This window comes from Phaenicophaeus curvirostris, chromosome Z, assembly GCF_032191515.1.
Source record: "Phaenicophaeus curvirostris isolate KB17595 chromosome Z, BPBGC_Pcur_1.0, whole genome shotgun sequence".
Lineage (NCBI taxonomy): Eukaryota > Metazoa > Chordata > Aves > Cuculiformes > Cuculidae > Phaenicophaeus > Phaenicophaeus curvirostris.
This window is the reverse complement of record NC_091431.1, coordinates 5810784-5817759: the sequence shown is the minus strand read 5'-3', so window position 1 is coordinate 5817759 and position 6976 is coordinate 5810784. Positions and strand designations below refer to the sequence as shown.

At 38.8% G+C, this 6976-nt stretch overlaps 1 long non-coding RNA gene across 1 annotated transcript; it reads right to left on the bottom strand.

Moving 5' to 3' along the window:
* Positions 1–2568: 2568 nt before the first annotated feature.
* LOC138733266 (uncharacterized) lies at positions 2569–6749 on the bottom strand. Its single transcript, XR_011339397.1, has 3 exons — positions 5619–6749; positions 5065–5150; positions 2569–3187 (listed from the first exon to the last, which is right to left on the bottom strand). It is a non-coding gene; the product is annotated as an uncharacterized lncRNA (long non-coding RNA).
* Positions 6750–6976: the final 227 nt, after the last annotated feature.

Genomic DNA, 6976 nt, shown 5'->3' with positions numbered 1-6976 from the left:
TACTCCTTTAGAGTATTCCGACCCTTTGCTAGAAACATGGCTCATTTTCGTTGATACCTTTCGTAAAACTGGTGGGGAAAGAAGTCTGTCCTGAAGAATTTAGAATATAGATACATAAAATAAGGTAAAGGATTGTACATAGGAGTAATTGCAAGGTCACACAAATGAGCTGGAATGGAAAACTGACAGTGTCCTCTCCACCTTATAGCCTGCCTGCCTTTCATGCCAACTTTGCTTAGTCTCACTGAAATAGTTACCCATTTGTACCTGCTATGAAATGGCTTTTCTGGTATGCCCTCAATCAAGAAATGTGTGATTATATCATGACCCTACTTCTCTCCACTGCTGACAGCATAACAAATGCTGAAATCTGGCCCCTTTTTCTGTGCTGTTTTTCACCCTATCTGAATGCTTCTTCTGTCTCCTTCCTCACCTATCCTCTTGTTGATATCCATACTTATGACAACATCAGCTAACTATTAACAAGATGCATCTCTTAGTTTGGAAACCCTTAGTTTGGAAGCCATTGTTCAGCTTCTGCAGGAACACTGCGTGGTCTTTTAATGTGTGTGAGCACTTCGCCCACGGCATTGTGTGTGTATGTGTGTGTGTGTGTGTGTGTGTGGAGGGCTGTGTTTGTCTTTGCAGGTGCTTGTTTTCACTCGCTTCTAGGAAAAAAATTGAACTGATACAGGCACTGCTTCCTCTTCTCTGCCAGATGCCTTACCATGCTAAGATGATTAGCTTTATTTCCCTCAGCTTTGAATGCTCAGAATGAAATTAAGCAAGTTATTTCAGTGACAAATGTCAGGATAAATCCTATACTGACCTGTATCTCATTGAATGCAGTTACTAATGGAGTGACTGGTCGATTCATACAACAGTTGGACTACTTAGGGTGCCTTTTCAGCGTGGGGTGTTGCCCCAAGTTTTTACAGAGTGAGCAGGAAAAAAACCATTTGTTGTTGCATCAAAATAAGAAAGATTTGATATTCTGAATCTGAAAAGTGCTACAAAGGGGAAAAAAAATGGAAAAAAAACTTTAAAGGTTGACTAGTTTTTGACCTTTACTTGTACCTTTACTTTTATGCTCATTCTCATGATTTGGAAGACAAAGATTGGAAGACAGGAAATACATATATAACATGTACAACACCAAACCAAAATTTACTTTTCTCCTCACTGAGTTTGGTGGATTTGTGATGGACTTTGTCCTGCAAAATCCAAGTTTCACTTTCGATGAGAGATTCTCGACAGCTTCCAGGGCTGAATCTCAACAGGTCTAAATGGTTTGGTAGCTAAGAAAGAGCTTTCCTTTTGCAGTGTTCCATTTCAAGTAGTGTGAGCAACTCTGAAACTCCATTAATGTTAATGGTTACCTGATATCTGCTGTTGTTTGCTAGAGTGATAAGGTCTTGAAAAATACATCAGCTGAACCAAGACATGCAGAATAAAGGCCTTTGCAATGGCATCCTGAGGGAAATGGAAAAAAGGTGTATTTTTCTATTTTTACAGTGAATGTGGTATTATTGATGTAAATCTGCAGAAGTGTAAAGAGACATGAGAAAGGACAGAACAATGAAAACTGGGCTTCTGTGGAAGCTAACCCTTTAGCAACAAGTGTTCTCACTCATGGATGACAGACTTAAGTTTGCTCTGTGTTACTATGAACATTGGTGTTTAGACAGTGATTCAGTATCTAATTGTAAATTGTAAAGTCTTGATCTTCCCTCTGCTGCTCAAGGATTTAAGGCTCCATGGGAGACTTCCAGCCCACTTGATGTCTATAGCAACTTGTTCAGTGACAGACTGAAGCATAATCTCTACATATCTGTTTTCACTGAGTGGAAACTGGCACACAGTGACAGGCACACAGGCAGAGAGAGGAAGGAGCAGCCAGATTGAGAAGTTGCTGAATGGTGCTGTTATTTATCTCTGTGAATAGCTTCAATGTATGGGACCATATGTCATAGTTCTCAGAGATGCCCTACACTGAGATGGTTCATCTACGTATGGTATTTTCCCAGTTAACCATAGAGGCTGTTTTTAAAAGGCTCTGTCTGTCTTGTAGGAAATGGGGAAGTGGAGGGGGGGTGTGGAGAAACAAGTGATAGAATAATTCAGCCTGCAGGCCACCTGCCTGAACAAAAGACTCACTAAACAAGACTTTAATTTACAATGTAAGGGCCAAAAGTCCCAGGGACATTCAGAAAGTGAAATGGAACATGGGCTGTGGGCAGCTCCCGTGTAAGAGAGTTGGAACATTGTGTGCCAGTCATTTGCATCCGTGTTGGAAGGAAGTCATGCCAGCTGATGTGTAACTGCTGCAGTACAGAGCCCAGCATAGAGCAAGTAAACTCAGCAGGTTCAGCAGGTGCTACAAAAGCAGCAAAATGGAAGTCTGTGACCCCTTTGCAGAAAGGGTGGGGAAGGTAACTTGGAGTGGGGACCCTCTCATTCAGGTTTAGGTCACAGAATTGACACAGTGTTGGCAAATATTTGAATACATTTGAAAGATGAGATAATTTATTTCCTATTAAAGAGAAATTATCATGAGGATTTTTTTAATAAGTGTTTGAATGCAGTTAACTGATACAGCTCTTAGAACTTAGAAGCATCTTCCTTGAGGTGACAGCTACCTTTACCCTCAGCAAAATGTGTGTAGTTTGTCTTTATATAAACTTTCATAACCTTTGCTTGGTTTATCAGTGGGGAAAAAAGCCCATTGTACACCTCTGGTAGTAATACTTGTTCTTTGTTTTCTCTTGCTCCATAAGGCAATTTGTTGCCTTCCTTGCTTGCTCAGTTATGGTGTTTATGACAGTGATTCTAGACTCTGCTGCCATCTGAACATCTGGAGGAGCCCATGTCTCCAGCTACAAGCCCATACTAATGTAACAACAAAGGGAGAGAGTTCTTTCTTCATGAAGAGCAAGGTTGCTGAGAAGGTGCCTGCTTGAGTTCAGGAGGCCAGTGGTTTCAAATCAGATGAAACAGACTGATTATGAGAGATGTCTCAACTCCGTTGTTGTCTTTTGTGAACACTTGCAGTAACAAATCTGCTACAGAGGAGACACCCAGTCAGTCATGGATGGTGACCTCAACAACAGGCATACTTGAAAGGACTGGAAAAGCAGCTCTGCTGTCCACAGTCATCTTGAAGGGCCTCTTCAGGGGCTTCCTCCTTCTGAAACACAGCAATAAGATTGTCTCTGTATTTTTAAAGACAGTGTGACAGATAATGCTTTGATTCAATCCGTGGTCTGTGTGGCAATAAATCTCTCTTAGTATCATCAATATATTCTTCACCAGAAGGGCAGTGTCCTGGCCTGTAACAGCATCGCCCATTTCCCTGTTTGTTAGTTGCCTCTTTATAAAGAAATCTTTCCTTGGCTTTTAGGAACATACTCCATGGTAGTAACTGTCAAAAGAGTAACAATCTGCGAAGTACCTTTGCAGCACTGTCTTTAGAAGCCCCTCACTCACTGCAAATCAGTCAGCATTTAGTAACCCTTTCCTGCACTGAAAATCCATCGACCTCAATGACTTTCTCCCCTTGCCCTTTAGCCAAGAGCAAATATGCTAATTCATTCACACACATTTCCATTATCATGCTTATCAAGACTGAATAAACCCCATTAAGGAGGAATGGTAAGTTCTATCATGGATGGTAAAGATACTACATTTTTATCCTCTCTATCAGGGCCAAAGGTGTTTGCTGAAAGAAGGGCTACTTGGCGCTGAGCTACAAGCTTCAGTGCCATGGCTCAGATTTTAGCTGGAACATTAGTTTAATTTCTGACTCTATATGTAATGTTATCTATAGTTTCATGTCACATTTCTATAGTGCATTAAACCAGGATGTAATTCTCAGTCAACTTTTGAAGTGTAACATACAGTATTAGTACAGTTGGAAAACTCCATAAATAGTAGCATTGTTGATAGTTTTAAAAGCAATTGATAAATCCAGCAACAGTTCTTGTACGTGACATTTTATAATTATTTGCACTGCTCCTTCTTTTCTAGCCCATGTCTAAAACTGTCTCCTAACTGTAAAATCCATATTAGTTTTCTTAAGGTGTTAAGCTAAAGCTTTAGCACAGCAATTAGATAGGTAGTATAGGTTTGATACCAGAAATCCTGCACGGACAGGATTTTGTTTTCAGTATCTCTGCTTAATAGCTTGTAACTTCCCGCAGCATTACTATGGAAATAAAACATCTGCTAGCAAAAGAAACAATGGGTAAAGTATAAAGTTTTTCTTCAGTTCTAGCTTTTACCTTGACTTTGTCTTCTTTTAATTGAATTAATCATAAATCTTCCTTTTGGAAACTTTGTGCTTCATAATACATATTCTACTTACGGTTCTTTCCCATGCTTCGGCTATATTTGCCCCATATAATGGCTAATTAATTCTATACTCTGATACCTATCTGCTCTATTGCTGTGAAATGTACACTGTTGAGTTTTTGTTGTTTGTTTTTCCTAAGAAATGAGAAGCTTTGATTTCGGAGTTCTCAGAGAAAACCATACACAGAACCTCTAATGAATCAAATACTCATTTGCTGCCTGTGATTAGAATACATTGCAAGAGTCCATTATAACTTCTCTCATTAGATTTTCACACAGAGGCCAGATAGTTTTAATCTTTTTGCCAAGGAATGAGGGAGGAAATTATTGTACCCTCCTTCCTACATACCTGCCTGAAGGCAAAAACACAACAACCTTGCACAAATAGTTCATTTGGAGATGTCAACAAAGGAGATTTTTAAAAATAGACTCAATTTTTTTAAGATGTTAGTGGAAAGTTTTGAAGAGAGAAAGTGGACTTCCCTCAGTCTTTCACTCCTTCACCTAGATTTTCTCTCTGACTTAGCTGACAGCTATGCTTTTGTATGAAAGCCAAGGAATAGATGAGGTAAAGTAGGAAACTGGTACTCTGTGTCCAAGTATCAGAGCAATTTGCTGCAGCACAATGCTTGGAAGATTCACCTTTTTATGACAAGTATGAATGACAGAAAAGATCTGCAGCCTGAAACTGAGCTCAGGCTGTAAATTCTGTACCTGTACCAGAGACTCCTGTGGACAGCAGTGGGACAAGTTGTACTCCATCAGTTTTCATGAGTAAATAGCCTTACAGGTGATACAAGCTGCAGCAACCAAAACAAAGACAATTGTGACAAAGTGCCAGATTTGTTAATGCAATTCTTATTTCACAGAAATTTCTTGCTGTGCTTTTGAATCAAAACCATTCTTCCATGCAGCAGATTTTTATAATCCACGTGCCTGATGGAACTGCAATACTGTTTTGAGATAGCCTGATAGAGTTGCATAGGAAATGGCAACTATTAATGCTTTTTCAAAATGTAACCAAAGAATGAATATCATACGTATGAATTCATAAAACCTTTAGGAGATTTAGTTGTCAAGTTTCTATGTTTTAAGTCTGATGGCAGTTTATCCCAGTACAATTCCTTAGAACCTAACAGTTCTGTCATATTTGTACAGTGTTTCTTTACTCACATTACGCAAAAGCTAAATGCTTAACTTCAGGAATTCTTCCAGTGTCTGTGAGATGTTTGAAAACACTGGAAGCAGAGATGTACTTAACTACTTACAGGATTAGACACCATGGATGTAGTCTTCAGCAAGTTGTACAACTTGGACTTTCCTTACTTACTCTGTCAAAATACAAAATACTAGATCTTTTAATCTGAAATAGCCTTGTATGCTTGTTTCCCTACAGGATTCATGGGCTTAGTCTATTAAAATAAGAGGCAAAACCAAAACACATGTTGCTTGAAACTTTCTCTTGGCTTCAAATCAATCTCTAAAGCATTCTGAATGCACATAATAAGATGTAACCAAAAAGAATAAACGTTTTATGCATTCACCACTGTTTCAGTATCGAAGTCATACTCTGTAGCTCATGAATGTAACACTCACTTCTTAGCTTCAAGTTAATAATAATTAACTCTCCCACTAATTTTGAAATAATGGAGGGCTTTCCTTTATCTACTGATTAGCAAGAAACAAGGAAGAGACTTTGGCGTCATCCCCTTGAATTGCTGTAACATTTTAGCTTAAGCCTCCTGACCTGATTTGTATAGGTTCAAGTCAAGAAGGGTTAAAATTTTCTCATAACTGAAAAACAGTTCTCTGCTGCTAGCTTCATTTGAGATTCTTCCCTTATCTCCAAGGTCAGGTAAAACCATCAAGGGATTAGAAATATGCTCTGTCTGCAAGATAGCTCAAAACGACCTTGTAGTGTTCTCCCACAAGAAGCAATTCATTTATTTCTTCTTAATTTAAGCAGTGTTCTCAGGCTCAGAGGAAAACAGCACAAACAGCTTCCAGCAGCTTTAGAACTGATGGACCTTACCTAATTTTCAACCTGTTTCAAATATCTTTCACATCTTTCTTTGATGGGTTTAAACAACTAATATTTTTGCAGGATGCTATGACTCCAGAGTGGCTTTCTTTGCCTGTTATAGATTTTTCAGATTTTCATGCCTAATGAACTATTTGCATAATCCACTTCCTGTTTCCATTAAGAAATCAAGGAGGATATCTTCCGATTAGTTCTCTGCCACTGCACTTTCCTCCTTATACTAGTTGTTATGGGAAAATTTCTTTTTGTTATGGGAACATGTCCTTTTTGCATCTGTGCACATGAAAGTAAGGTCTGTGGGGTGTCCTTCTGTGTATCATGCGCTGCATCAGTAAGCCAGCTCCTAATGTAATCAGGCTGTGCACTCTGCTTCTGTTTGCACCATCCAGTTTTCCTCAATTTACTGGTTTCTTTTTTGTTCAAGTGATCTTTCATCTTCCTGTCAGAGATAAAAATCCTTTTGGTCTGATACAGTGCTTGAAGTACTACTTTCTAAGCATGAAGTTTTTATACCCATGCTGTTTAGAATACATATAAAGAAATCCAATATGATATTTATTTCCACCAAATGTGAGGTGAAGTCAG